Raw genomic sequence first — 8,556 nt, 5'->3', positions numbered from 1 at the left:
GGCTAACCACTACGGTCTGGGTGGCTTAAAGCAACAGAAATCTCTATCTCAGTTCTGGAGGCCAGAAGTCCGAAATGAAGGCACCAGTAAGGTCGGATCTAGTGGGGAATTTGTTCATGCCTCTCATCTAGCATTTGGTGGCTGCTGGCAACCCTTGGTGTTCCTTGGCTTGGGGTTTCCTTACTCCAGTCTCTGCTTCTGTATTTACATGGTCCTATTTTTTATGTCTGTGTTTTAACTCTCCTCTCTTCTCTCTTATAAGGACACCAGTCCTTGGATGTAGGGCCCGCCCTAGATCCAGGATGAATTGATCTCAAGGTCTTTAACTTAATTGCATCTTCAAAGGCCCTGTTTCCAAATAAAGGCATATTTACAGGTACTGGGGTTAGGACATGACACGTCGTCTGGGGAGGGAAGACTCCGTTCAGACCCTCTGCACTGCCCCTGACAGTCTTCCCCTCGCCTCTGCCCACCCCGCCTCCCAGAAGACCCATCAGCCTTACTCCCTCGGTATGCACTCACTGGCACCGTGCGTTTTGGCTTTGTAGCTTTTATGAGCTGTCAGTTTACATTTATTCATGTGACTACGTGATTATCTCTTACTCTGGTAAGTTTCATGAGGACAAGAGCCATGTGTGTTTTGTCACCTTCAAATCCTCAGAGCCAAACCTAGTATCTGCCACGAAACTGGCACTCAAATTTACTTATTAATACAGGTATTTCAAAAATATCTGATGACAGGAGAAACAACTCACAATAGAGTGTTCAGTGCGAAAATACAATCTATAAAATATCTACATACACGTTTATATGATATATACATACATAGATAGACATACACCAAAATTTTGACGGGTTATAACTGGATAGAGCAGAATTAAGGGTCATTTTGCTATTTTTTTCTGTATTTTATATGATGCATTTGTTTGCTGTGCTACTTAACTTATTATCTACTACACGTACGTGTTAGTAATAAAATTTAAGGACTCGGGAAAATCACTTTAGAAGCATCCTCACATGGTCTTCGTGGTTTATAACGTACAAAGTTATAGAAAAAAATGCATTTATTTCTCATTCTAAAGTGTAAATCCGGTGATTCTGAGCAGACCGTTTTGTGATCGTCAGAAAAATTACGATCGTTTTTCCCCGATGGACCATAATTACCAGAATTGGATTAGTTATAATTTTTCGTTCATGGTACTTCTACGTCATCAGTCTATGTATGGCCCAGCGTCCTTACATTTTTAATAGTATAGTAGAGTATCCAGGAACCTCTTCTTGGACTTCAACTCCAACCTTCGCCTACACGTGTCCTCTTCCCGTCCTGTCTTCCTGACTACTTGTACCCCTCCCGCACCACACCCTCTGGGTACGTTTGCTCTTCCGTGCCTGGGTGGTACACCTGCACCGAGCACCAGAGCCAGGATCAGGGTTCCCAGAGTGAGCGGGACCAGGAGCAGAGAGCCTTGTAGGTGCTTTCTCGGTGAGGACCGTGTTCCTTGAGCGACTGTTTCCTGATAGCAGTGTCTGACTCATGATAGGTCCTCGACAATCACGTGTAAGTGAATGAATGATTGAAAAGAGCACAGCGTCGGATCTGGCAAAGGGGCCACTCTGCCTGGCCCTCGCCCTCACTAGCGGAAGGCCTTAGTTGAAAAATGACGCCAGGAAACTCTTGGACCCCGGGGTATCTTGGCAGGATTGCTACTTGGTTAGAACAGTGGTTCCTGAGCTTGCCTAAACATCAGACTCACCTGGATAATTAAAATTATTAAGAATGGCAATTCCTGGGTTCTACTCCAGACCCACCGAATCCCCCCGCTTCAGGGATTCTGATGCCTAGCAAGGCTTGGCAGGCCTGGCTTAGAACAGGGTAAGGAGGCCAGAGGGCTGAGACTGAGCCCCTTGTGTGTCTTGAGTTTTCACAGAGAAATCTTGATTTCCTGGCTACATGAGGCCTCAGCAACGTGAACCGCTGTTCCCATGGGAACTGGCCCTAAAGGGCTCTGAGCTGAGAGAAGAAGCCTTGGAGAGCCTTGGGAGGAGGGAGCATCGGAGCATCCAGGCCTCCCTCCACCAGGAGGCCCGGGAGACAGTGGGGCAGCAGTCAGAATCTCCAAAGATGGAGAGTGGGGGCGGATGGGCTCTGGCTGGATGAAAACTACAGCTCTCCTAAGGGAGGAGAATAATCCTAAACTTCAGAGAAAAGACTGAAATGAATGAGCTTCACAAAAGTCAAATGGATCAGCTTGGGTGAACCCACAAGAGGAAATGGAGTTGTCCTATCACTGAGCAAATTTCAGCCGATTGACCTTTTTATGTGACCCTCACTTTAGGATAAATAATATGAAGAAAAGAAGTGTCGATTAAAATGAAATCAAAGATGGAGAAGAACCTGGAATTGTCTTAGCTATTTATTCCATACAGGGCGGCCTTAGGAGGGCTGAGTCTTGTGATTGACGGGTGGGTGCAGTGTGGATGTGAACAGCTGTTCTCTCACATTCGGGAAGAAGAAAGTGGGTACTTGATTCTGTCTCTGCAGAAATGTACAGATGCCCCCAGGACAGGTTTTGGAGCTTGAAAGAATATTGACTCTGATATTTGACTATCGTGTACTTTTAGGCATATTTCTTAACCTTTCCGAGCCTCAGTTTCCTCTTTAGGGTGTAGCAGATGTCAAAGATTTGGCCTGAAATATGTCTAATGTGGGCATGTAAGGGAACGTAGGGTCGACACCCCAGGATGCAGCTTTCCTGAGTCAGCTCGCTTAAGGAGTTAGGCGGAAGGGACACACTTGGTGCCCGAGCAGAGGGGAGGAGGGCCGGGAGAAGCCCACAGTATTAATCTCAGATATTGTTCTTTTAACCTAGACGCCTAAGCCTGCATCCAGATCCTAGAAAAACTGTCTTTGTTGTTGTTGTTGTTTTCTGGAAAAAAAAAATGGTTTCGCTTTTGCCATTTAAAAATCTCCCTGAGATATTGGTGCTTAGGCAGCTCCGATTGGGAGCTGAGATGCCAGGACCAAGTACAATGCCAGGCTGAGGACAGAGAAACTTTTCTCCCTGGGGCACCTCGTGCCTTTGGCCCTTTGTGATCCCCTGGGAAAGGAGCACAGTTTTGGAACTTCGGAGATTGTGATGCATCGCCAAACAGCAGAGGCTGTAACTGTGCCCAGCAGATCGGCACGTGGCAGTAGGTGTCAGAGGCAGAGATGAGATACCTTCCTATGACTGCCCAGGTGTTCGCTGTCCTGGCCAGGAGACATCTCTAGGAGGTCTGAAGTTGAAGAAGAGCTTGGTGGATGCCGTGAGATGCAGAGAAAACTATTCAGGAGCACACGGGAGACGACACTGAGAGAAACAGAGTCCGTTCAGCATGGGGACGGGGAGCGGGTGGCCCACACCACAAAGGTGATTACGGTGGTTGTAGCCCAACTATTGTAGTCATGGGGACACGCAAACTGGGAATAGCGGCCTTTAGCTCAAAGCAGGGTTTCTCCACCTTGGCACTATTGGCATTTTAGGCCAGGTGATTCTCTGCAGGATATTAGAAGCCTCCTTGGCTTCTATCCACTAGATGCCAGTAGCACCCCCTCTCTCATTTGTGTGATATCCCAAAATCTCCCCCAGACATTGCCACATGTTCCCTGGGGATGAAACCGCCCCCACGGAGAATCACTGACTCAAAGACTTGTTATGAGAATTTAAAATGTTGCGTGTTAAGTGCCCAGTCCAGTGTCCAGCACGTGGTGAGGGCTCGACAAACATTAGTTTCCTTCTCCCTTCCTGTCGCTGGCGCCAGCACTCCATCTCTGCCCTGTCAGGTGGAAAAACGTGTGTGTTCCCCAGCAGGGTGCATGGGTTGGCAGTAGCTAGGCCTGCGGTAGTTCTAACAGTTCTTTGATCTGTGACCTTGGGCGATCTCTCGGGTAACCCGAGCTTCCCTAACAGCAAAATGAGAGACTTGGACTTGACGACTTTCAAGTGCCTGACGTTTCACAATCCTTAGAGTGCGTGGGCCAGGGTTGGGAGAAGGAAGGCTGTCCAAAGTGCCTCATGAGGAAAAATGAAAGTCCCCGGCTCTGTGAGATAAAGCAAAAGGATGTCTGAGAGGGATGAGCCGATGGTGGCCAAACATTTGAAAGCTGGAAGTATAAAGGAAAGTGCACTCTTAGGCCTCAGCACGGTGATTAGTTAAGAATGGAATAAAGCCAAGGAGCTGACTGCGGAGAGGAAATGGAGATGTTTGGCTAAGTAAGGGCCAAGGGACCCCCCCGGAGAAGTGAGCTGTTTGCACAGGTCAGATATCAACTGTCTGGGCGTGGGAGACAATTCTGTCATGGCCCCAAGACTCCCAGCCTGTGGTTACAGACACCTTTCCCCAGTTATTTCAACGCTAATCTAGGTATTGCTGGGAAGAAAGTTTGCAGACTCAATTACATTGACCTTCAGATAAAGAGATCATTTCTGTGGGTCTGACCTAATCGCAGGAGCCCTTTAGAGCTGGGTTTCAAGGGCAGAGATGGAGGTCAGAGGTACCAAGTGGGAGAGGAATTTGATGGAGACAGATGCAGGAGCCTAGGCGGCATGGAATTGTGGGGTATGGGGGCTACTAGGATGTGAGAGTAGCTCCTGGCTGACAGCCAACAAAGACATGGGGGCCTCAGTCCTGTAACTGCCAGGAACTGGATTCCAAGCGTGAATGAGCCGGAAGATTCTTCCCCAGGGCCTCCAGACAGAAGACTCAAGGCTTGGCTCATATGTCGATTTCAGCCTTGGAGAACCACCTTGCCCTGATCTGCAAATCTAAGGATAAGTGGATGTTATTTTAAGCCACTAAGCAATTAGAAAGCTGATACGCTATAATGACCTCTGATGTGTCTCCTTAGGTATCCATTCCCTTCAGCACTCTCCCCTCCTCACCCACCTTAACCCCTCCGGCTTGGTGGGCAGAGGGGCCACCGAGTATTTCACTCCTTGTAGAACCAGCCACACTCCCACGCTGTTGGGTCCGGCCGATCTATTTCCAGCTATGAGTCGCCAGTAGCAGCTAAGGAACTGCAAAAGCAGAGATGGGGCCGGGCGGGACGAAGAGGCAAATTCCTCATGGCTTTGACTTCAGGGAAAATGGCAAAAAAGTTTCTAAGTCAGGTCTCAACCAAATAAAGTTGTTTTTCTTTCTTTTTTTTTTTCCCCCAATCACTGTTCACCTAGTCTGAAATCAGAGTTAACTCTATCTTTTCCAACCAGAACTACAGACTGACGACCCTTGGGGTTGGTTGGGGAAGTAATGAGAGTTGTGACGTTTCTTGAAGTTGGTAAACACAACCCGATACACTCCCCTGTGAGGCAAAGTGAAGCTACCTGCAAGATTCATTGCGTGTGCCTATGCGCAGATGAAGCGTATGAGTCTGTGTCTTCGTGAAGACAGAACGTTTGATCTACAGGTCCGGGTGTTGTGACGTGTGGTACTTCTGGAGTCACATTGCAGATGCCGAAGTTGAACCGTGGTTGTGGAGAATTATCCGAGGGGTTATGCATGGATAACAGCCTGTGACGGGTGGTGCAGTACGCTGGTTGTGATGGGGAGAACGCGTGTGTGCAACCGTGACTGGTAGGTTCATATAAGAACAGGTGTGTGAGTGGGTGGGGCGTGATAGAGCATGCTAGCGAAGGAGTTATGTGTGTAGTTAATCGTCGGTAGCGGCGATGACGTGTGGGCAGTTAGTGGAGTGGCAGAGGAAAACGTATTTGTGTACAAGTGTGTAGGGACTCTTCGCAGGAGAAGGGTCTGAGGCATAATGCATGTGAGCGGTCGGGGTGTGAGTTCGTGGCTCCTGCTCACTGATTCTCTACCCCTTTGATGTTACCCTCTTTAAATTTCCCCTTTACACTTATGACTGTCCAAGTCTTTATTTATGTAATTGTTTGTTTATCTGTCTACTAGCATGTAAGCTCCATAAGAGCAGAGGCCATGTCTGTCTTATTTAGTGATGTAACAGCAGTCACTTAGAACAGTGCATGGCACAGGAATAAATAAATGGATGTGGGGGTGACATGTTAGTGCAGTATCTATGCACATGAATGTATGTAAGATGCTAGAAGAGAATTTACTCTGATAGCAGAAATGAGATTTGGTAGCTCATTATCTGCCAGTTAGTGCAGGGGTGAAGTAAGTTTGGGTAGAGGTGATAGTTTATATGTGATTGTCTACTGTGCATGCGTGAGTATGTGTGACAGTTACGAGTGTGTACCTGAAGGGTATATAGTTGGTGGCCTTGTGATTGATGGAGGGAGAAGGCAGGGTGTATTTACGTTTGAGCGAAAGTCATTTGTGATCTCCCTTGACTCACTGGGGTATATACCTCCGGCACTGACTCCCAGCTTCCAGGGGTCTGAAGCTGTGCTGTATCTTCCTAATGAGGAGTCCTATCTAATAGGTGGGTCTCAGGAGCCGTAACTGCCCTAGAAGGCACAGGTGGAGTTTAGGGAAGATAGAATTCGGTCTTCTTAAGTGATTTCTCAAATGAGAAGCAGGTCTCCTTGGATACCTGTAAGACATGGCCGTAAAACGTGAGAGCCTAAGGTCCAGGTGGCTTGGTTGGTTTGTAGCACTCATGTACTGTGACTGGTGTGTGTGTGTGTGTTCTTTTAAAGAGCCAAGCTTTACCAAGTCACTTCTCATTTCTCCAACTAGAGATGCTCATCTTTTCTACTTATTTCAAAAGAATTATTCTTTTTCTTGTCTTTCATTTTTGCTAGTAAGGGCTCTACGTGCCTGCTAATTGTCTTGCCCAGCTCTGGATCCGAGTAGCTTTGGGCATCTTCCTCCTTGTCTGAATGACCTCAAAGCCCTCCATCTCAATTTATCGTGAATTCTGTTTTCACTGTTGGAAAAAATGCTCTGGGCACTTCGGAGCTTCTATTAAGATCTATCTTTCTTTTTCCTTCTCCCGTGCCTCTGATATAGCTGTAGAGTGCTGGATTAGCTACAAAGAACGACTGACTTTCAATGGTAGTATAATGAAGAAACATAATTTGAAAAAATATTTTTCCTGGAAATTTTCAATTAGATGGTTTGACCTAAAATTTACTAGATGGCAGGCATTGTAATGGGCACCTTCCCTGTCCTCAATTTTTAACCTACAAGGTGAAAGTCATTGACTTAGAACCTGAAAGTAGGATAGGAGGTGGCAGAGAGAAATCCTAAGGAAAAATAAGTAGAGAATATGCCTAGTTTAGGAGAAAGGATTCTTGCAAGAACAGCACCCAAAAGACAAAATTGGACCATCATTACCATCCATATCGGTTTGACGATCATCCTCATTCTTACCAATAGCCCCGTGAAAGTTACACAGTGTGAATCCTCAGTCTCTTCTCTTCTTCTGGTCTCAAATTCGTGTTTAAAAAGCAAAGGATTATTGGCCTGCCCTGTCTTGGCCCCATCCATGTGGTTTTCACAGAACATAAACTTTATGGGGTCACTTCTTTGCCCAAGATCATTCAACTCCCCAGTCTAAATTCGGGTCAAATCCAAACTCTTCTGATAGCCAGTGAGTGCTCGACATGCCCCAGCCTCATTTGGTGTCAACTTTAGATCCAGTGTGGATTTATCATCCAGTGCCAGGCTCAGTGAGGGGATACAGTAATGGGATACAGAGATGGGTAGGAGATGCAGAGCCCTGTCTCTGACTACAGGTAGCTCACAGTCCAGCAGGAGTGTCACGGTATAGCAGAGATGAGTGCAGCCAAAGCTGGGGGAAGGGTTGTCACGAAAAGGTTGAAAAAAGAGAGACGCTGGAGCTGAGCCTTAGAGGAAGGTGCAGAAGTGTTCCAGGGAAATAGAGGCCTGCAAAAAGGGATGGTGTCCTCAGCTGCGCTCTCCAGCCTAGACACTCACGCCTTCTAACCTCCAGGCCTTCACTGAGTCATTTCTATTATCTATTATTAGAAATGTCCGCCTCCTCTTCCTTTACCTATCCAAGGCCTGCCTACCCTACAGGGACCAGATCTAATCTCAGTTTTGCCGCGAAGCCTTCCCAGACCACTAGAGCCCATCCGCTTCTCTCCCCCGCGAACTCCTACAGTCAGTTCCAGACCGTCGTGCCCAAATTCCTTTTTTGGTGATGGTCTTGTTTTTCTACCATGGAAGAAAATTCTGAGGGCAGGTGGTCCAGTTTTCCCCTTGGAACAATAACTTGGTAAGGCTAGGCAATCTAGAAAGCTAGAATAATGCAATGTGTAAGAGCGTATTCTTAAAAGCCAGACTGTGAGAGTTAGACTATGATTCCTGTGTTTACCAAATGTGTGTCTTTCAGAAAGTCATTTAAATTTTCAGGGCCTCCGTTTACTCATCTGTAAAATAGGAATGATGAAATCGGTTTATGGCCAGAATTAAATAAGTTCATAAGAATAAGTTCTTTAGAACAGTGCCTGAGAAGTGGTAAGCACTAAATAAATGTTGCCTTTTATGATTATCATCATCATCATCTGGTTCAGCCATCCTCTCTGCTCTTTTATCGATGAAGAGGCACAGAGAGAGGAAGTGGCCTTTCTA

Source organism: Pteropus medius, unplaced genomic scaffold, assembly GCF_902729225.1.
Source record: "Pteropus medius unplaced genomic scaffold, Ma_sr-lr_union100, whole genome shotgun sequence".
In the NCBI taxonomy this organism is placed as follows: domain Eukaryota; kingdom Metazoa; phylum Chordata; class Mammalia; order Chiroptera; family Pteropodidae; genus Pteropus; species Pteropus medius.
The sequence above is the reverse complement of the archived record's forward strand: the minus strand, read 5'-3'. Positions refer to the sequence as shown.